Raw genomic sequence first — 23,377 nt, 5'->3', positions numbered from 1 at the left:
ACATTGCAGGTTTTCCATATGCACAAAAATCCCAGCATATATGCTATATGTGCATTTAACTGGGTTTTCCAGGCAAAACTAATAGTTGGGTATCAAGCTCTCTGTGCATTAGCTGGCATACTTGCCTTCAATGCTCCTGGTCCCTGTGCTGTTTTCCCTCCTTTTGATGATGTTCCCTTCCCAGTCAATCACTGGGATGAGCAGGATGCCATTGAAATAACAGCACAGGAGCAGGAACAAGTGGGACATAAGCTCTCTCTATTGACTGCAATGCATTATCGAGCAGATTCCGCTCAGAGAATTACATGTTCATTCTCTCACCGGATGTGATTCAGATGTGAATTTTCTGCTGAGGATATTCTGCAGTGTGTGCGGTGCAGCAAAGTCTCATTAAAGACGGTGGAAGCAGCTACATTGAAATTTCCTAGCAAAATTATTGCACTCAGAAATTCCATAGTGTGAATGGGCTTAACTTAGATTCGCCTCTTTAACGAAAAGCTTCCCCTAAGTTACTATGGTTAAATTGCCTACATTGTACAACTGTCCTGTTCTTACCGTAAAGAACACCAGCTCTCTGTACACCATGGCATCAAATCTGAACAAGCAGAGTTTTAGTGTAAAGCAGAGAAGAGGGGCAGAACAAAAGCCTAAAGGACCCATATACAGGTTTCTACTGAACCCCAAAGTTTTGAAGAGACCATCCGACCATCTAATGTGTGTAGGGTCCTCCCGACTCTCGGGGGGAAGAAAGGATCAGGTATGTTTAAATATTAAAGACTCCATCATCTTGTTATTGTAGACTCCTCTGTTGTCAGATGTAAACCTCCCCACCTGAACACGCTCTATTCTGCGCACATGAACTCTCAGACAAGTCAGTCGTTCATATGTATGTTGGTATTGGGACAGACGTTGTCTTACGTGTATGGTCACCAAAAACCAGGGAGCTCAGCTGGAGTTCCCTAATAGTTCAGAGCTGCAATGTGAAGACTGAGGGAGGACAAATAAAATACCTCCTGCTCTAATATGACTATGCAGCTAAGCCAAAGTTACAGATGTATCCTAACCAAACAGAGTATGAAAACCATAAATTCCTTTATTATAAAATACATAAATGTTCAGATAAAATGAACAGATAACAGTATGAGCATTTTAAGACTGAATATTCGGGGTAATAACATGAGGCAAGAAGGCCATTAAACTCTGCAAGGTGTCACAGATCTTCAATGTAACTACCTTCAGGAGGAGGCACTAAAGCCAAAATTCCTAACTTTGCAAGAAAACATCCCCATTAACATTAAAGTCTATAAAATTTACATAAAACATAACTTGTTCACAAAGCATTATTCAAGTCCATCCTCGATGCCTCGGATTCTCTTTGCAAGCTGTATATCCTCCTTACGGAGGGGGACCCTCTTTGCATGGATACTGCAGAGGTAGGCATGTTGAAGTATACACACTAGGAAGGCCTCAGATGCCTGTGGATACAAGGAGACATCAGCATATTACGTCCTTCTTAAAGCAACAGCATTTCTCCTGTGTAGCCTAATACATCAATGGCCCATTAAATCCTATCAGGAGAAAAGCCCACTCCATACACAGCAGGTGTCAGCTGACACACCACCGTGTGGGATTATCCAGGAATAGAAAAACTGGGATCATTCTTTTTCCAAAACACCTGTCCTTATTTTGTATGTGTTATTACGACTTGGCTCCATTTACTTCAATGTAACTGGGTTGCAGCAAGACATAGAAGCGCTGCTGGGGGGCAGACATATAGCGCTATATGTCTGGCCCCGCGAAGTGCTTCTATATGTCTTCCCCCTGCTAAGCTATATATATCTTGTCCCCCACTGCGTTTCTGCATACATATGCCCCCCCCCCCCCCCCCAAGCACTTTGTGTCCAAAGGATTGTATCAGCAGCACAATCGAACTGGCTGGGGAAGCAGGCGGCATTGCGCTGTGTTCCTCGGCCGGCCGATGCCTGCTGATAAAATCCTTTGACACATAGTACTGCAGGAGCCATATGTATATGGAAGTGCTACGGAGGGCCAGACATATAGCGCTATACATCTGTGGGAGTCTATAGGTGGCTGACTTTTCATACTAACGAATGAAAAACTGATGCAAAAGGGGATCCATTTTAGATTGCACAAGAAAATCTGCATCAGAACTGCATCAGGACATTTAAAATCCATTTCGGATAATGGCAACTGTTGAAGTTCAGAAAACTATTTACATCTACCTTTTTTAAAATGTGTGCGTGTCTAATCCCCAATTATTTTGGTTAATTTCATTAATAAAAAGTATTGCTTCATCTTCAGTTATCAATTTTCCGAAATGGATTTTAAATGTCCCATATGGACAATATCAGCGTGTGCGGAAAAACTGCAGTTCTGATGCAGATTTTCTTGTGCAATCTAAAATATTGCAAGAAAGATTTTTAGAAAAGGGTTACCCCCAAAAAATAGTGTCCACCGCTTTTCAGAAAGCAAGCACATTAGAGCGTAAGTATTTGGTTCAGAAAATAAATAATAAGAAAAAAAGAAAAAATGCTGTGATCCAAAACACTAATAACAAAAGGAAGTTTAATTTTATTACCACTTATAACAATAATCCCGATAGGATCCGGGGGATACTGACTAAACATTGGGGTATCCTACATGCAGATCCGATTTTAAAACAAGTTTTACCAAAGAGACCTAATTTAACATTTCGAAGGGCAAAAACCCTTAGAAATCAGTTAGCCCCAAGTAGGCTAAAAATACTGAATAAAGAGGTCATCTCTAAAGATATTATAAAAAATGCTAAATCAGGTACCTTTAAGTGTGGGACCTTGAGGTGTCTGTGCTGCAAATGGATCCCCTGTAATAATACATCCCAATTAACATCTTTTTCCACTCAGGAGGTAATAAAATGCAGGGATAATACAAACTGTGCATCCTCCTTTGTAGTCTATTTACTAACATGTAGATGTGGGATCCAATATATTGGGCGTACAGTGCAAAGTTTGCGAGCTCGAATGAATAAACACCGCTCTAATATTGCAAAAAAATTTATGCAACACAGTGTCTCAAGACACATCACCTTAAGTCACCCTGATAATATCGACTGTCTGTCAGTTTCTATAATTGAGCAAATTCCTGATAATAATCCTAATCGGTATCAACAGCTAATTAACCGAGAATCTTATTGGATTTTTAGATTTAATACCATGTGGCCTGAGGGGTTAAATGAGTGTATAGAAAAAACGGCCTTTTAATGTAGGTTTTACTGTGTGTTTTTATATATCAATGTGTTTTTTATGTATTTGTGCATTATTGCGTTTTTTTATACAAAATAATCCTTTCTGTTATTGGATAGGTCTATTCTCTATTGTGGAATATAATACATGTAGTATTAACAATAGTTATTATGTTTACCTGTGTGAGAATTGTGGGCATGGTGTTATCCAGGTGCGATACGTCACTTCCCTTATATACATCTACTGCATTCTGTCTTGTATCACGCCTGAAGAAAGGATTATTAATATCCAGAAATGCGTTGTGTGAATAGAATAAAAGACTTTAAGATACCTACTAGTATCCTGGAACTTATCTGCAACAGCGCGATCTCAGCCTCCGATTTTCTCCTTCCTTTATTGTCTCTTACACGCCGGTGGATCCAGCGTGGGAAGCCGCAGCAATTGCTATATCAAGCTTACATCAGCGTTGTGCCTGGAATATGCACAACCCCACAAGGTGAGTGCGTTCCTCACTCACCCATACAATCCGACCTGGTCTGGAAGATCCCACACAGAAGCGCTCTGTTGTTTTTTGTACAACAGCAACTTGGACAGGTCACACCGCTTCCTCCTCCACGCTCTCGCTCCCAGGCAGTTGGTTCTTTTACAGTGTGCCTCCTCCTCCTCCGTGTCCTCGGCCTCCACTGCGCATCCAAATCTCGGTGGCCCTTCATCGTACCACATGTGTAGGGCACAGCGGTGTCAAGCCGTCCTTCACATGGTTTGCCTTGGCGAACAGAGTCACACAGGGGAGGAACTGCTGAAGTTCATTAGGGAAGAAATCCGAGTATGGCTTACTCCACGAAATCTGGAAATGGGAACCATGGTGACCAACAATGGGAAGAACATTGTGGCCGCGCTGCGACAAGGAAGTGTGAACCAATCGCCCTGCATGGCACACGTGTTGAATCTGGTTGTCAAGAAGTTCATCAAGTCTTCACCCCATTTGCAAGACGTCCTGACAATGGCAAGGAAACTGTGCATGCACTTCAGCCACTGGTACACCGCCAAACACACTTTGCTTGAGCTGCAGTGTCAGAACGGTATCCCACAACACAGTCTCATTTGTGACGTTGCCACACGTTGGAATTCCACCCTCCATATGTTGGACAGACTATACGAACAAAGAAAAGTCATCACGGATTTTTTGATGATACAAGCAAATAGGAGTACTCCCCTGTGTAACTTCAATGTGAACAAGTGGCAGTTCATACGTGACAACTGCCGTTTGCTGAGGCCCTTTGAGGAAGCCACATTTTTTGTTAGTCGCTCGAATTACGCCATGAACATCGTAATTCCATTCCTACATTTACTCCAAAAAATTATTGAAAACATGGCTGGTCATGACAACGGAGATATTGCGCCTACATCAGAAGGCTACATGAGTCCTGTGGGGGATGAACTGGAGGAGGATGATGAGGGGCAGAGCGGAGCACAGTTTACGGTGGATGAGATGGCCGGTGTTTCTGGTCATTGGACAGCAGAGGAGGAGCAGGAGCAGCCAGAGGAGCTGGAGGGTTATTACAAGGGAGGAGAGACAGAGGACCCATACACACCGTGGCAGTATGCAGTGGAGATGGAGGCAGGTAGTCCCAGCGAGTCACTGTCACAAATGGCACGATGCATGCTGAGTTGCTTGCGTAGTGACCCCCGAATTGTCAAAATTCGTCAGCACGATGACTTCTTGATCTCCACCTTATTAGACCCTCGCTACCGGCCCAGAATGGGGGCCTTTTTTCACACCCACTGAGAGGGAGGACAAACTGACCTACTTCAGGGAGCTTCTACGTAGTCGGTTGGCCGATGCCTATCGGCCACATGGTACATCCATTCGCAGGTCTGACTCGGGGGGCCCTCTGCGCTCACCTTCCACTGCCACGGCTGCTGGGGAGGGGTGGCAGGAGCAGTACCGGCTCAATTAGCAGCAGCCTGAGTCTACAGTCGCTGATGAGTAGCTTCCTTCAGCCGCATAGTGAAGCTACTCATCAGCAGCAGGTGGACATGGAGCAGGACCTTAACCAGCAGGTGATGGCTTACCTCGACATGACCCTGCCAACAACCATTGAAGATCCGCTGGACTTCTGGGCAGCCAAACTCGATTTATGGCTGCAATTAGCAGAGTTTGCCCTGGAAAAGCTGTCCTGCCTGGCCAGTAGTGTGCCATCAGAGCGGGTGTTTAATGCGGCCGGGGCCATAGTCACCCCAAGGCGAACTCGTCTGTCCACTAAAAATGTGGAGAGACTGACGTTTGTCAAGATGAATCAGGGATGGATCAGCCAGGATTTCCAGCCACCAATGACAGATGGGTCTGAGTAGATTGACCATGCTCCTACAACAAAATTTTCTCAATTGTGGTTGGTTATGAAACCCTCTGGGGCAGACCTTGGGATTGTACGGCCCGCTTGACACATATGGCCCTTTGATTGGCTCTGACCGGCCCGCGCTGATTGGGGGACAACTATGCTGCCTAATCTGGGGACAATTATGCTCCTAATCTGGGTGACAACCACTACAATGTGAGCGGGCTCAGCAACATCAATTAGAAGAGGGGTGCTGCTATACGTATCAAATGTAATACAGTATCCAGAGAGAAAAAGAAACACGCAAAACAGCGCACACCCATAAATATCAAAATGTACTCTTTATTAATACATGAATCAAAAAAAGACAGACAAGATTATTAAAAACATTTCAAACAGGCCTAAAGCAGCCAAAGCACAAAACAGGGTGAGTCCCCTCAACAAGGGAACCCCACCCAGGGCACCTGCCTATTACAGTACATCAATATCGTCACTATGTTGTACATATAAACTACCACATAACACTATATTCATCTCAACAGCCCATATACAACCTGTATTCTCATGTAGCAGGTAATGATGAAATGACACAGGATGGTTAATGGAGGAGTTACCAGGCAAGTGCCCCCCTAAAGACCCCACGCGTTCCGTTGCCCGTCGGCAACTTCCTCAGGGGTGTTGTGCTTCTATTTCCCTACATCTGTCTTATATATGTTACATAATCAACTTAATTACAAAGGTCTGTTTGACCAGAAGGAGATACCTGTGAGTCTCTATGGTTTCATGTCCGAACGCTGCCGCTCAATTCTACTTCCGGGTCTCCTACCCGAGCGCTGTCGCTCGCTTGTACTTCCGGATCACATCCGTAGCTCCATACACCATCCACGCATGCGCACTCCATACTACAAACTTCCGGATCACATCCGTAGTTCCAAACACCATCCACGCATGCGCACTCCATACTGCAGACTTCATTGCATGCGCTTGCGCAATGCGCTCCAGAATACACTCCGTCATTCATTCATTCTCGTGCTACGTCCCGACATATCTCTATGTGTATCACTTGTAACCGTGCGCTCTATCACTATCACTATGGCCACAAATTAATTCATCCATTCCCCTCACTATGAACCATTATCTTTCACAATAGTAGTCCCTCAATAATATGTATTTCAATAAGCCGATCTTATATTATTCACATGGACATAAAAATACATAAACTTTATAGATAAATTTAAGATCATTATCTTAAGCTAGTGATAGCCATAGTGGCCATAGTGATAGAGCGCACGGTTACAAGTGATACACATAGAGATATGTCGGGACGTAGCACGAGAATGAATGAATGACGGAGTGAATTCTGGAGCGCACTGCGCAAGCGCATGCAATGAAGTCTGCAGTATGGAGTGCGCATGCGTGGATGGTGTATGGAGCTACGGATGTGATCCGGAAGTACAAGCGAGCGACAGGGCTCGGGTAGGAGACCCGGAAGTAGAATCGAGCGGCAGCGTTCGGACATGAAACCATAGAGACTCACAGGTATCTCCTTTTGTTCAAACAGACCTTTGTAATTAAGTTGATTATGTAACATATATAAGACAGATGTAGGGAAATAGAAGCACAACACCCCTGAGGAAGTTGCCGACGGGCAACGGAACGCGTGGGGTCTTTAGGGGGCACTTGCCTGGTAACTCCTCCATTAACCGTCCTGTGTCATTTCATCATTACCTGCTACATGAGAATACAGGTTGTATATGGGCTGTTGAGATGAATATAGTGTTATGTGGTAGTTTATATGTACAACATAGTGACAATATTGATGTACTGTAATAGGCAGGTGCCCTGGGTGGGGTTCCCTTGTTTAGGGGGCTCACCCTGTTTTGTGCTTTGGCTGCTTTAGGCCTGTTTTAAATGTTTTTAATAATCTTGTCTGTCTTTTTTTGATTCATGTATTAATAAAGAGTACATTTTGATATTTAAGGGTGTGCGCTGTTTTGCGTGTTTCTTTTCCTAATCTGGGTGACATCTATGCTGCCTAATCTGGGGGACAAGTATGCTCCTAATCTGGGGGACATCTATGCTGCCAACTCTGGGGGACATCTATGCTGCCTAATCTGGGTGACATCTATGCTGCCTAATCTGGGTGACAACTATGGTCCTTATCTGGGGGACATCTATGCTGCCTAATCTGGGGGACAACTATGCTCCTAATATGGGGAACACCGAAGCTTCTGGCATTGGGCCTATACTTTTTTGAAGTTTAGCAGTAGCTAAATACGTGCTTAATGCAAATGTAAACATTGATCTTTAAATGTAAGGGGTTATGAAAACCTCTTGGGTACTGCAAATGCATGCTCCAGACTCATTCTGTGTCTTTCAGGAACTACTTGCCTCCCTGGTGCCTCTGGCTTTGAGCCTTAAATTTTTGGATGTTTAGCAGTAGCTAAATACATGCTTAATGCAAATTTTAACAATCGTTAAATTCTCGGCGCTCTGCCAGGGCCTTCTCCTACCCCGCCTGGGCCGATCCGAGGACCTCACTAACCAACTCACTAACTAAACCAATCGCTCATAGCGACGGGCAGTGTGTACAAAGGGCAGGGACTTAGTAAACGCCAGCTTATGACCCTCACTTACTGGTAATTCCTCATTTTAAGATTAAATAATTGCAATCACAGATCCCTCTCACGAATTGGTTTCAGCGTGCAACACGCACCGGTCCTTGAAAGATAGAGAGACGCTAATCCGTTCAGTGGAGCGCTAGTGCGGCCCAGGACATCTGAGGCCATAACACACCTGTTATTGCTCGATCTCGCAATTGATCGGGCAAGGTAAGGGGTTATTAAAGCCTCTTGGGTACTGCTGAGGCCTACTCCTGACTGCTCCTGGTGCAATGTATGGGGTAATTAAAACACTCTTGGGTTGTGTTATTGTTAAATTTACTGGTAATTTAATCAGTAATAAAATTGAATTTTGCAGAATGCTAACCGTTATACAACGGAACGCTTGTTGCGTGAGATTTTGTAATGAAAAAAAAAAATAAATAAATAAATAGATGGAGAGGGATTAACTCTGCTTAATCATTTTTGGCGAATAGAATCCTTTTGCCATCTTATTTTTTGGAGACAGATGCACTTACACACATGCAGGCCCGGACTGGCCTACCGGGATACCGGGAATTATCCCGATGGGCCGCTGGTTCTGGGGCCGCTTTGGGGCCGGATTAACGTAGGGGCTCCAGGCCCCTACATGAAAATAGGTCCAGCGGGCTCAGGGCCGGTTTTGCCTGTAGGGCGCCGCTCTGCCTGTAGACGCAACTGCCCAGCAAAGCCCATATAATATCCCCGTCCCATGTTTGAGGAGCGTGGCAAGCGAAAAGCCGCACGCTCCAGCTCAAAACATGCCCTGCCCGTCCCACATGTTAATACAGGAGCGGAGCAGGGCTGAGAAACCGCACATCCCACCCAAACCCCAGCCCCGCATCACCCTACCGCCGCGCTCACCAATCTAATTGGCCTGCGGTGGGCCGGCACTGGAGGACGAGTGACGCCCCTGACGCTGAGCAGGGGGACGTCACTCGTCATCACCGGAGCGCGCGCCCTGCTGTGTCACACGCTGCCTCCTGCCCGCTGCCCTGAGTGATCTGAGAAGGTGAGACGGGAGGGGGGGGCAGGGGGGGGGGGGATTAATGGAGTGGGGAGTTAATTAAGTCGTTGTGGGGGTGGAGTAGTGGGGTGGGGGTTTAATTAAATCGTACAGGGGTGGGGTGGGTGAGGGGGTCAATTAAATCGTACAGAGGTAGGGAGGAGGGGGAGTGCGTTAATGAAATTGTACAGGGGGTGGGGGGGCAGTTAATTTCATTAAACCCCCACCTCCCCTGCCTCCTCATGTAATCACCTTACTACTGGAGTGACACACTGTAACAAACCTCCTCCTCATGTAATCTCCTTACTACTGGGGTGACACACTGTAACAAACTCACTCCTCATGTAATCTCCTTACTACTGGGGTGACACACTGTAACAAACTCACTCCTCATGTAATCTCCTTACTACTGGGGTGACACACTGTAACAAACCTCCTCCTCATGTAATCTCCTTACTACTGGGGTGACACACTGTAACAAACCCCCTCCTCATCTAATCACCTTACTACCGGGGTGACACACTGTAATAAACCTCCTCCTCATGTAATCTTCTTACTACTGGGGTGACTCACTGTAACAAACCTCCTCCTCATGTAATCACCTTACAGTGTGTCACCCCAGTAGTAACAAACCTCCTCCTCATGTAATCTCCTTACTACTGGGGTTACACACTGTAACAAACCCACTCCTCATGTAATCCTCTTACTACTGGGGTGACACAATGTAACAAACCCACTCCTCATGTAATATCCTTACTACTGGGGTGACACACTGTAACAAACCCACTCCTCATGTAATCACCTTACTACTGGGGTGACACACTGTAACAAACCTCCTCCTCATGAAATCACCTTACTACGGACTTCCGGTTCCGGCGCGGACATGTGAGGAGCAGGGAGACGGAGCTCCTCACCTCACGCCCCATACCCGCACAGTATCGGCTTGCAATAGGCCTCGCCACATACCTGAATCCCCCCATAGCGCTCGGCTGCCACGGGGGGAGAGGACAGAGAGGTGGTAGCCCTACTCTCCCTATTACCGGGACAGCTTCTGCTTTATTCACTGCACTGGGTCTCCTCACTACAGTCCCCCAAAATATTGGAGGAATATCTTTTCTGGACTTGTTACAGCTATCCAGGGGAGGGGTCGAACAGTGACTGTATCCTTCTACCTGGAGTGATCATCACCTCTATATCACTACACACCTAATATACTTGAAAGGGCATAACAAGCTTGTGCACATTATCCACTTGGGCCTGATACTGCGATTACAACCAGTCTCCATATGGACCGTTTTGTGCATAAAGGAGTACAAAGGCATATCTCCTCAGGACTTGGTACCCCCACCGCTGCTTCTACACCTGTGGCCGCTGCTACACCTTGCTTGCCCGGTGTAGCCATGGAAGTGTCCGACAGCCAAGCTCTCTTCACACAACCAGAGGTGAGCCAGCCTCTAGCACTCTCTCACCCCCCCCTCACCCATCGCGGATCAGGGAGCGGAGGTAGCCTTACCGGCTACCATGAATCTTCAGTCCTTGGCGGCTGCTCTTGTTAAGTTAATCACCCCTACAATCCAGGCCACGCTGGAAAATACCATGCGCGCCACACTGACCCAGATTCAGGCTGACCTATCGACTCAAGCGGGGTGAATAGGAGAAGCTGAGCAAAGGATTGTGGCTCTGGAAGATGAGAACAGTTGCCTGGCCACTAGATTGCGACAAACAGAAACAGACCTGTGTTACGTCAGTGAGAAATTAGAGGATCTGGAGAACCGTTCCAGACGGAATAATCTGCGCCTAGTGGGGATCAGTGAATCTTTTCCACAGTCAGACCTGCAGAACTTTTGTGAGAGTGACCTACCAAAGGCACTTGGCCTTCCGCACAAGTGTCGAGTGGAAAGAGCGCACCGATTGGGTCCACCTCCCTCCCCACGTCAAAGTTCCCACTCGGACCCTGATGTCCGCCCACGCCAGGTGATATTTAAATTGTTGGACTATAATGACAAGGTTGCACTCTTGAGAGCCTTCCGCAGACGAGCTACTCCTCTGACTTTCCATAACAAAAAGTTGTTGGTTTTCAAGGACTTCTCCACTGAAGTGACAAAAAAACGCAGAGCATATGGCAAAGTCTGCACGGAATTATACAAGGCAAAGAAACGATTCCAGCTACAATACCCGGCTACATTAAAAGTCTTTATCTCCGATGGAACTTTCAAGATTTTCCAGACACCGGCTGCAGCTGAGGCGGCTCTACAGGAGCTGTTGGTGGGTGCCGCTCGTTCGTCTCCTTCACCCCCTGGACGCCCTCCCTCACCTAGGGAACGCGAGGCACTGGTCTCCCGCCTTCATCGCCGGAGGGAAGACTCCACTAGATCATCGGGAGATAGCAGGAAGAGAAGAAAGTCGTCGAGCAGACGGAGCAGGAGTCGTAGTGGGCGATCTTCCTCCCCAGACTGAGCTATGTCCTTTGTTTTTTTTTTCTTATCATTAATATTTGATGGTATCTTTTCTAGTATTGGGGATTGTGCCTCTTCTCTGAAGTTGATCCTGCTGAATGTTTAGCTGAAGAACTGATTTTATGTACCTTGCAAGTTAATCGCATACCTTTTGCACCACTTCAGAATTTACACTCCTTCTATTGTGCATGGTTTAGCATACTCACATCTAGGTGTGTGGTACACATATTATATTTAAGGGGGGTTCCTCAGTTTTACGATACAATCCATCTCTGTTACTGGGCAATTTATTATTTCTAGTGTTCAGGGCGGGGTGGGGTAGGGATCCTTGTCTCCTCATGTGTCTGTAAAAGGTGAAGTCCCCTACCCATATGTGGGTCGCTCTAGGACCATCACGAGCGCCTATTTTCTACGGGTTTCTTCCTGTTATTTATGTTCTCCGTTCTGTTTTTCTTTTTTTGTTTGATAGTGCACTTACTGATGTCCTGTTAGTCAGTGTTCTTGTACTGTTTTCTACTCAACTGCCCCCCGACCTACCTCTCCTACTTCTAAATGTATGGCCTGGCCTTGGTCTGCTCTGGGGTGCTCCCGGGTGTGTCTCCCTTCCTATGTACGATTTCTCCCCCTGTCCCCCTTGCCCCTTCTTTATGCTTTTGTCTGGGTCTGAGGCCTCCCCTCTATCCCTCTATCTATAATTTCGTGGAATGTCAAAGGATTGAGATCCCCGCAGAAACGCATGTCTATCCTCCGCTTCCTAAAACGGCTACGGCCGGATATTGTCCTTCTGCAGGAAACTCACCTCCAGGATAGTGACTTCCATAGAATGCAAAAGATGTGGGTGGGTAAAGTTGTGGGTTCTTCAGCAGTGGAAGGTAGATCAGGGGTTTTGACATTGATCCACAAGTCGTTCCCATATCGTCTTCTCTCTCATGTCCATGACTCGGAGGGACGCTTATCTCACATTCAACTGGAACACCTTGACCACACATCTAACGTTTATAATGCATATGCCCCTAATGACGATAATGCCTCTTTCTTTGACTCTCTCACAGGTACTGTTAACCGTTCGACTTGGCCTTTTAAGATAGTGGGAGGAGATTTCAACTCAGTAGTGGATCCACTTGTGGACAGGAGAAGCGCGGCTACCCCCGTCCTTCCCCCTTTTCTCACTCACACTGGGCTGCAAGATGCATGGCGCCATCTCCACCCGGATTGCCTTGAGTATACCCATTTTTCCCATGCACACAACTCATGGTCCCGTATTGATTACTTCCTGATTAGTGCAACCCTGTGCCCCCGTTTATTAGCTGTTGACATTCAAGACATGGTCATTTCTGATCATTCCCCATTACTCCTGGAATTGCAGCCATCTAGTCCCAAAGGCTCCGACTATCTTTGGCGATTTCCCTCATATCTCGCTAAAGAGGAGTCTTTCCATGACCTCCTGAAAGGTTGGTGGCTGGAATTCGAGGCCGACAACTCAGTACACACTGACAACCCTACATTATATTGGGAAACGGCAAAAGTGGTCATGAGGGGTAAACTAATGGCTTACTGTTCTTCTCTTAAACGCAAAACTCAGGAGGGATATGCTGCCGCCAGTGCCGCCCTTTCCACTACTTACGCCCGATTTGTTGATGACCACACCCCATCAAATAAACTCAGTTGGCAGGATGCGAGTTCCTCATATGAATTATGGTTAGATAGAAGGGAATGCATTCATCGCTCCCATGTAGATGTCGAATTCTTTAAACATGGAAACAAGGCGGGCCGCCTACTGGCAAGGCTGGCTAAAGGGGCACATGCACAAACACTGGTTATAGCTTTACGGGATGCCCAGGGTCACATCCAATGGAGTCCTCAGGAAGTCACCACTGTACTGGGTTCCTTTTATTCCGACCTCTACTCTTCGCCTCCATCAGTGGGGAGTGAAGATATCAGTTTTCTCAACAGCCTGACTCTACCGTCCTTAACGGAGGAGCAGCGCTAGGGCCTTAATGCAATGGTGACAGTTGAGGAGGTGGGGGAGGTCATCAAGGGTTTGGCGAACGGTAAAGCCCCTGGACCAGATGGATACTCAGGAGAGTTTTACAAGACTCTCCAGGAAAAGGTCACCCCCACATTAGTAGCATACTTTAACGAGGTCCTGCGTTCGGGCTGTTTGTCCCAGGTGGCTAAGCTGGCATACATCAAAGTTCTTCCCAAGCCGGGAAAAGATCCCCTGGAGCCAGGGTCATATAGACCGATCTCGCTTATAAACCAGGATATCAAGATATTATATAAAATACTAGCAGACAGGTTGGCGCGTTATCTCCCAAATCTAATTGGAGATCACCAGGTGGGGTTTGTCAAATCTAGATCGGCAGTCACCAATATACGAAGTACTGGTGGCCATGGATAGTATTCGGGACCAGGCGCAGACATCCTCCCACCCTGCATTGCTCACTCTAGATGCTGAAAAAGCGTTTGATAATGTCCGGTGGGAATGGCTGCGCATGGTCCTAGACAAGTTTGGGATAACGGGCAACTTTCGTACCTTTCTGTCGGGCTTATATGAGGGTCTCACTGCTAGGGTGTACACCCCGGGTTTCCTTTCTCAACCCATTCAGCTACTGAGGGGCACGAGACAGGGGTGTCCCTTGTCCCCGTTATTATTTGATCTGGCAATAGAACCTCTAGCGTGGTCTCTAAGCACTGGAGATCTATTCAGCGGCATTAAGGTGGGCTCCAGTACACTTAAATTGTCCATGTTTGCCGATGATGTGCTTCTCTATCTTGGTGAACCACAGAGGGACGTTCCTAAGATTCTGGCCTTTCTAACTATGGTGGGACGTTTTACGGGTTACAAAATTAATGCATCTAAAAGTGTCCTGTTGCCCTTGGGGACCTCGGCCCCCAGGTGGTTGAACATGGCAGGGGAGTTAGGAGTTGCAGTCAGTACTTCCTATATAACCTATCTAGGTATTAACATTGGACACACGCCAGATACCCTGTACTCTTTGAATTACCCCCCCCTCTTCAAAAAAATTGTAACGGAATTGCGTAGATGGGAAAACTTGCCTCTTTCTCTCCTGGGAAGGGGTCATTTGATTAAAATGATTAGTTTTCCCCGGTTGTTATACCCACTACAAACACTGCCCCTCCTTCTGAAACATGATGATATTCGTCATCTTACCTCAGCTTTCACAAAATTTTTATGGCAGGGTAAGCGGCCAAGAATTGCACTGCAGAAACTCATGTTGCACAAAATGGATGGGGGGGTTAACTTCCCCAACGTTCGGGGTTATAATCTGGCGTGTCTCTTCCGCCATGTCATAGACTGGCTTCAGGGTTCAAACTTTTTCTCTAATGTACTGGTGGAGGGGGCACTGGCGGCACCATGGACTCTTTCTGCACTGCTACACACATCCTATACCAAATTGCCACCTTCAATTAAAAACTCGATATTGCTCAGGGATACTATAGTCTCCTGGAAGGAGATCCGGAAGCTATTTCGTCTTCCGTTTCTCCTTTCGAAGAGGATGCCCTTTAAAGGCCATCCTGAGTTTCCGCAGTGGGACTCCTCTCCGTGCTTTCGCCTCTGGGAGGACAGGGGTGTGAAGAAGGCGGGAAGCCTTATGAACGGAGATTCTAGAAGATGGCTCTCTCCAGCTGCTATTATACACACATTCCGACTTCCTCCTTCTCACCTCTTCTATGCCAACCAGATTTTCTCCTTTTGCTCATCAAGGTTGAGGGATCTTACCATTGAGTCTTTGACACACACACTACATAATGTCGTTGGCTCTGATCCACGGAAAACATCCCTCTCAGCTCTTTACTTAGCTTTTCGTGCCCGCTTCTATAAGCAGGATTCCAAGAAAATCTTTACTACTTGGTAAAGGTGGACAGGGGACGAGGGCATACACAACACGATTCTGGCGGGATGGGACTCAATAAGGAAACACGTTATTAATCAGAGGTGGAGGGAGACATATTTTAAATTGTCCCATGCAGTGTTATACGGTTTTAATATTCGCCCTACACCCTCCTTCCCTGACAGGATCACTAGTTGCCCTAAGTGTACCACCCCTCTCACGAATCTATATCATGGGGTGTGGGAATGTGCTCAGTCGGCGGCTTACTGGCGCTTGGTATGCTCATATGTCCGAGATCATTGGAATCTTTCACTACCTTTCATGCCCCAGACCCTACTTTTTCACCAATCTCGCCCACCGGAGGGGGAGGGGGGAGAAGGCCCAAAGCTACCAGGTATTGTTCACATTGTACTTCTGGTGGCTCTCAGATGTTTATTCCTCAAGTGGTTGGAGCCATTGACCCCGGACATGTCCTTATTAGTGGCTCAATTGAAGGTCTTTATGAACATAGATAGGTTAGATGCTGAACGCCATATCAATACAGGCACCAAAAGATTTTTTAAGAAATGGAAATCGTTCATAGTGTCCCATTTCGACCCCCCGGGGATAGCTGATATAGTGCGCCCTTTTAGACATACCGTTTGGTATAATGTAGAATCCTTGAGGGGTTCCTTAGGAGCCTTGCAACTACCTGATAGCTGAGTATTGGTCCCGATAGGGAGGGAACGCTGCCTCTGGGGTCGATGTCTCACGTACTGCTTACCATATGTTCTTAGAGACAAAGGATATCTTTATTATTTTTTTTATATGGTAAGGTTTTTCTTTTTAAAGTACGAGACATGTAGAGGGCGTCTTGTAGTTGATGCCCCGTTGCTCGGAGGGAATACCTCCTACTGCTACTAATTTTATGTCTGCTGTGATCTGTCTCCCTTTTAGGTGGGGGGGTGGGGGCGAGATAGGAAGGGTGAATATTTGTTATTACCAGCGTGACTTTTATGTGGAAACTGTACTTTTTTCTGCCCATGCATCACTGCACTTTCTCTTTGAATTGTTTTATTTGTTGAAAATAATTGTTTCAATTTCAATAAAAAATATATTTAAAAAAAAAATAAAATCACCTTACTACTGGGGTGACACACTGTAACTAACCCACTCCTCATGTAATCACCTTACTACTGGGGTGACACACTGTAACAAACCCACTCCTCATGTAATCACCTTACTACTGGGATGACACACTGTAACAAACCTCCTCATGTAAGGGAGAGGAGGGGAGGAGTTAATGAAATCGCACAGGGGGGCAGGAGGGGGGATAGTCAATAGAGAGCGCTGGAAATATGCAGGGTCTAACATGTTTGTCCTGCAGATGCTGAAGAGATGAAGTTTTGGCTGAAAGAAGACGCCGTGGCGGTCTGAGCCGGATGAAGAAGAAAAGGAAAGAGGACGACACTGATCAGAAAATATGTAATTGTGAGTCCCAAAATGTAACTGTAATCACTTATATGGTATACATGCCAACCAGGGTGCCTCCAAATGTTGCGGCCTTTGGCTGTCTGGGCATGCTGGGAGTTGTAGTTTTGCAACAGCTGGAGGCACCCTGGTTGGGAAACACTTATCTAATCGCTCTATGTGTGATATTGTCTGCGGAGCTGTGTATCTAATCACCCTATAGATACACAGATACTGGTTGTTGAGTCCCTGTATCTAATGCTATAATGTGTGATACTGTATGCTATACCTGTGTAAGGAGATTACATGAGGAGGAGGTTTGTTACAGTGTGTCACTCCAGTAATAAGGAGATTATATGAGGAGGAGGTTTGTTACAGTGTGTCACCCCAGTTCTAAGGAGATTACATGAGGAGAGGGTTTGTTACAGTGTGTTACCACAGTAGTAAGGAGATTACATTAGGAGGAGGTTTGTTACAGTGTGTCACCCCAGTAGTAAAATCAAAACCGAATGACCACGGATTCAGGAGTTTGTCTGGCGCAGAGAGGAACCATCAGGAATCCAAGTAAAATCAATGGATTAAATGCAACGCGTTTCGCTGCGCATGCGCAGCGAAACGCGTGGCATTTAATCCATTGATTTTACTTGGCTTCCTGATGGTTCCTCTCTGCGCCAGACAAACTCCTGAATCCATGGTCATTCGGTTTTGATTTTACCTCTACCCAGGAGGGCTGCAGTGGACCTCCTTTTACATCTCTTCTGCACTTTACCTTGTTGTGTGTGGGCGCACAACCAACTTTGGTAAGCGGTTTGGGAATTACCGTCCCCCACCCCCACTAACAAGATCTGCTGATCCCGCACATGAGGCGCCTTCCTCCCTCTCTCTAGACCCCAGTAGTAAGGAGATTACATGAGGAGTGGGTTTGTTACAGTGCGTCAGCCCAGTAGTAAGGTGGGGTGAGTAAAAGGGTGGAGCCAGTGGACGGGATCAAGGGGGCGGCAAAATTCACTTTCGCCTAGGGCGGCAAAAATCCTTGCACCAGCCCTGAGGGGTCTTACTTACGTCCCTGTGTGGTCAGCTGCCTGGGAGAGGCACTTTGAGCTCCGGCGTGGCGCATTGCTGCGCTTAGATGTGAGGTCACGTCACAGTGGGGGTGACGTGACCTCATGTCTAAGCGCAGCAGCGCAACGTCGGAGTTCACTGTGCCACCGATCAGTGCGCCCGCCACCCTGGCTGCTCTCTCTCTCGTACAGAGCCCCGCTTGTCCTCAGGTACAGAGCCCTGCTTGTCCTCAGTGTACAGAGCCCCGCTTGTCCTCAGTGTACAGAGCCCCGCTCGTCCTCAGTGTACAGAGCCCCGCTCGTCCTCAGTGTACAGAGCCCTGCTTGTCCTCAGTGTACAGAGCCCTGCTTGTCCTCAGTGTACAGAGCCCTGCTTGTACTCAGTGTACAGAGCCCTGCTTGTCCTCAGTGTACAGAGCCCTGCTTGTCCTCAGTGTACAGAGCCCTGCTTGTCCTCAGTGTACAAAGCCCTGCTTGCCCTCAGTGTACAGAGCCCTGCTTGCCCTCAGTGTACAGAGCCCTGCTTGCCCTCAGTGTACAGAGCCCTGCTTGTCCTCAGTGTACAGAGCCCTGCTTGTCCTCAGTGACTGCACCTAATATGGAGGAACTATACTGCACCTAATGTGGGGGGAACTATACTGCACCTAATGTGGAGGAACTATACTGCACCTAATGTGGGGAACTGTACTGCACCTAATGTGGGGGGGGAACTATACTGCACCTAATGTGGGGGGGAACTATACTGCACCTAATGTGGAGAGCTATACTGCACCTAATGTGGAGAGCTATACTGCACCTAATGTGGGTGAACTTTACTGCCAGCCTAATGTGGGGGAACTATACTGCACCTAATGTGGGGGAGAACTATACTGCACCTAATGTGGGGGAGAACTATACTGCACCTAATGTGGGGGGAACTATACTGCACCTAATGTGGAGAAACTAATATGCTTTAAAATGCACGATTTTACCTTTTATGAGCAAGAAAATGACGACGTGCTGTTATAATGACGCAACACTACGGGGATGATATGTATTTTTTCCAGGGCTAGTTTTTACACCCAGTCTGGCCATGCACACATGTAATAATTTTTTTAACCAAATTTCAAACATTGTGTGGTTTATTACTTTTGAGAAGAATGTCTTTGGGTGGTCCACCGTCCTGCATTATAGAATCTTCTGAACTGCTGTATATGCGCTTGTTTTAACAAAAAGGTATTTTGTCAGACAATTTCGAAAAAATATTGCGTTTTTTTGGGGTGGATTGTGAAGCCCAGGTGACGGGTATGTAGTGTGTACTCGTGCATCAGTCAACTCCAGTCTGTGTCCGTTAGGCAATATATGGGTTACTGTTGCAGCAGAGGTGGCGCCTTGGTCTTGGAATTTCAATTATTTAAAAAAATTGAACATATTGTGTGGTTTATTATATTATAGAAGAATGTCTTTTGGTGGTCCACAGAGTCTTCTGAACTGCTGTATATGCGCTTGTTTTAACAAAAAGGTATTTTGTCAGACAATTTAAAAAAAAATAGCGGTTTTTTTGGGTGGATTGTGAAGCCCGGGTGTGTACTCGCGCATCAGGCAACTCCAGGCTGTGTCTTTCAGGCAATCTATGGGTTACTAATGCAGCTGAGGTGGGGCCTGGGTCTAGGAATTTCAATTTTTTTAATAAAAAATTCAACAATTGTGTGGTTCATTATTTTTGAGAAGAAAGTCTTTGGGTGGTCCACCATCCTGCCTTATAGAGTCTTCTGAAATGTTGGATATGCGCTTGTGCTTACACAAAGTTGTAAATAAAAAAATTATACAATTTTGTTGATTTTGGGGCGGATTGTGAAGCCCTGTGTGTACTGGTGCATCAGCCAACTCCAGGCTTTGTCCTTCAGGCAATAAATGGGTTCCTGATGCCGCAGAGGTGGGGCCTGGGTCTGGGAAATTAAAATTTTTGGATTGCGGGTGCTACAAAAAAAGATGGACACACCCTAATCCGTTCAGTGGAGCGCGCCTGCGGCCCCGGACATCTGAGGGCATAACACACCTGTTATTGCTCGATCTCAGGAGAAGGGGGTTCATCATCGGGAGAAGAGAGTTGCAGGTTGCCCTTGAGTCAGCAAGGCGGTAGCACGGTTAGCAGTCAGCGTGGTGTGGCAGTAGTGGAAATTCTGGAGCCTACCGTGCCCGGGGGAGACAATCTGCTTCGTGGCAAATTACCTTTCCAGGAGTTAGCGGGTTACCAGCACCGGTCGATGAAAGATAGAAACATGCTAATCCGTTCAGTGGAGCGCGCCTGTGGCCCCAGAAATCATAGGGCATAACACACCTGGTATTGCTCGATCTCGCAATTGATCGTGCAAAGGTAGGGGGTTATTAAAGGGGATTATTATCTTGGGTACTGCTGAGGCCTACTCTTGACTGCTCCTGGTGCAATGTATGGGGTAATTAAACACTCTTGGGTAGTGTTTTTTTTTATTTTTTTTTACTGATAATTTTATCAGTAATAAAATTGAATTTTCCAGAATGCTAATCGTTACACAACGGAATGCTTGTTGCGTGTGATTTTTTTATGAAAAAAAATAAAATACGGACAGAGATTAACTCTGCTTCATCATTTTGGGTGAAAAAAGTCCTTTGGTGATCTGATCTTTTGGAGACAGATGCGCTTACACACATATTGAATTCGTTTTTGTGAAAAAATTTCAAACATTGTGTGGTTTATTATTTTTGAGAAGAATGTCTTTGGGTTGTCCACCGTCCTGCATTATAGAGTCTTGTGAACTGTTGGATATGCGCTTGTTCTTACACAAAAGGTATTTCTTTAAAACATTTCTAAAATGTTTTTTGGAGGGGATTGTGAAGCCCGGGTGTGTACTGGTGCATCAGCCAACTCCAGGCTGTGTCCTTCAGGCAATATATGGGTTCCTGATGCCGCAGAGGTGGGGTCTGGGTCTTGAAATTTCCAATTTTTTGATAGCGGGGGATACCAATGAGAAATCTTTGACAAAAATTTCATATATTGTGTTTTTTTTTGGGGGGGGGGGGATTGTGAAGCCCTGGTGTGTAGTGTACTCGTGCATCAGCCAACTCCACGCTGTGCCATTCAGCCACTAAATGGTCTCCTCTTGCTGCCAACATGTCCACGCTATGTCATTCAGCCACTATATGGTCTCCTGACACTGATGCCACCACCAGGCTCTGTCATTGTGCTGCTGTGCGGCAGTGATTCTAAGAGTGATGCCGGTAATCTGCATGCTATTCTGAATAACAGTATTATTTCATTACCCCAGCACACTCCATATGTGTTTTAGGACACAGCAAAGTGTTCTATACCCCTAAAGAGGCTGCATGTAGGCTAGAAATAGCCTTTTTTAACATTGATTCGCCGCGAATAAATTCGGATCAAAACAAACTTTTCTGGAAAATTCGGCGAATTGGCCGAATCGAATTTTTGAAAAGTTCGCTCATCTCTAATCACGATACATAGGTGGTGGTATACCCATCATGCTTGCCACGTTTCCAGGGGGATACAATGCATGGTTGCTTTTGCTGACACGCTTTCAGAGTGACTATATCAACGCACATATGCGACTGTATGCCAGGCATACATGGTGCAACTGCTGGAGAATCCACTAAGCAGTTGTTGCTTTGGTCATGTCTCTGAACAATATCGTTGTGAGACATGGGCGGTGGTGTTCCTGTCATGCCTGCTGCGTCTGCAGGGGATACACTGAACAGTCGTTGTTACCGATGCATTTCAGAGCAGCAATATCACAACTTAGACGGTTTACATGGATGGTATACACATCACACCTGCCACGTGTGCAGAGGAATACACTGCACAGTTGTTGTCATGGACACATCTTCAGGGCAACGGCGGCACGACTCACATGTGGCTGTATACCCTTTATGGCTAACACGGCTGGAGTAGGATGCACTGCAGGATTGTTGTTGATGGCACACTGTCAGAGTAACGATGGCATGGCGCATAAGGGTTGTAGTTCCTGCATTCCTGCCACACCGGAAGTAGGATACACTGCGTAATCAGTCACTAACACGCTTTCTGAGTATTAGTTTCATTTAAAAAAAAAGCCAGACCTGTCACATAGGCACAAGGGTATGCAAAGAACTGTCACACAGGTACAGTGTTTACGAAAGACCTGTCACGTCTACAGGCATGATGGTTATGAAAAGACTTGGCAAAAGGTGCAGGCATGGTGGTTCTCGGATAGAACTACAGGTTCGAGGGTTACGCAAGACACTGTCACGGTTACAGGCATGTTGGATATGAAGTTTTCTGTCAATCATGGCAGCACGTCACCCCAACGTTTCAGTTTGAGGCAGAAGTTCGGCGGTTTAAGGTTGGGTCAGTGTTCAAGATGGGGTTATTTAAGTGTAGTCGATGGCACATTATATTCAGATGACCTGGATAGGATGTGGAGAGCATATGCAACTGCATTAGAAGATTTAGATTAATTACTCACGACCACCACGTTCAGGTCTTCTTCAACTTTCACTTTTTAGTCATTTGTTGCTTTCAAAATCATCAAATTTTCATATCAAGATGCATGGGGTACGATGGTTTACATCCCAAGTGGGCAAGATGACAAATGCCTCAGCTCCAGCCTGCCGCGCTACGTTGCGGGGAACAACCCCTTAACCCCTCAAGGACTGAGCCCTTTTTCACCTTAAAGGGGTACTCGCCCCTAGACATCTTAGCCCCTATCCAAAGGATAGGGGATAAGATGTCAGATCGCCGTGGTCCCGCTGCTGGGGACCCCCGGGATCCCCGCTGCGGCACCCCACTATCATTACAGCACAGAGCGAGTTCGCTCTGTGCGTAATGATGGGCGATACAGGGGACGGAGCAGCGTGACGTCATGGCTCCGCCCCTCGTGACATCATGGCCCGTCCCCTTAATGCAAGTCTATTGCAGGGGGCATGACGACCGCCATGCCCCCTCCCATAGACTTGTATTGAAAGGGGCGAGACGTGACGTCAGATGTCTAGGGGCGGAGTACCCCTTTAAGGGCTCAGCCCTTTTTTGCAATTCTGACCACTGTCGTTGTATGCATTAATAACTCTGGGATGCTTTTACTGATTATTCTGATTCCGAGATTGCTTTTTCGTGACATATTCTACTTTATTATAGTGGTAAATTTTCATCATTACTTGCATCCTTTCTTGGGGAAAATTACCAAAATTTCATGAAAATTTTGCATTTTTCTAACTTTGAAACTCTCTGCTTGCAAATAAATGATATATTGATTCACATATACAATATGTCTACTTTATATTTGCATCATGAAATTGACATGATTTTACTTTTAGAAG

The 23,377-nt window shown here is 46.4% G+C and overlaps 1 long non-coding RNA gene across 1 annotated transcript in view; it reads right to left on the bottom strand.

The window, feature by feature from the left end:
- Positions 1-1,097: 1,097 nt before the first annotated feature.
- Positions 1,098-23,377, bottom strand: part of LOC130305323 (uncharacterized) — a 47,580-nt gene continuing 25,300 nt past the window's right edge. The window contains exon 3 of the long non-coding RNA XR_008854926.1: positions 1,098-1,475. This is a non-coding gene — a long non-coding RNA (uncharacterized LOC130305323). The remainder of the gene's footprint in view (positions 1,476-23,377) is intronic.

This window comes from Hyla sarda, chromosome 1 (assembly GCF_029499605.1).
Source record: "Hyla sarda isolate aHylSar1 chromosome 1, aHylSar1.hap1, whole genome shotgun sequence".
In the NCBI taxonomy this organism is placed as follows: domain Eukaryota; kingdom Metazoa; phylum Chordata; class Amphibia; order Anura; family Hylidae; genus Hyla; species Hyla sarda.
Note: the sequence above shows the minus strand (reverse complement) of the source record. Positions and strands in the feature narration are given on the sequence as shown.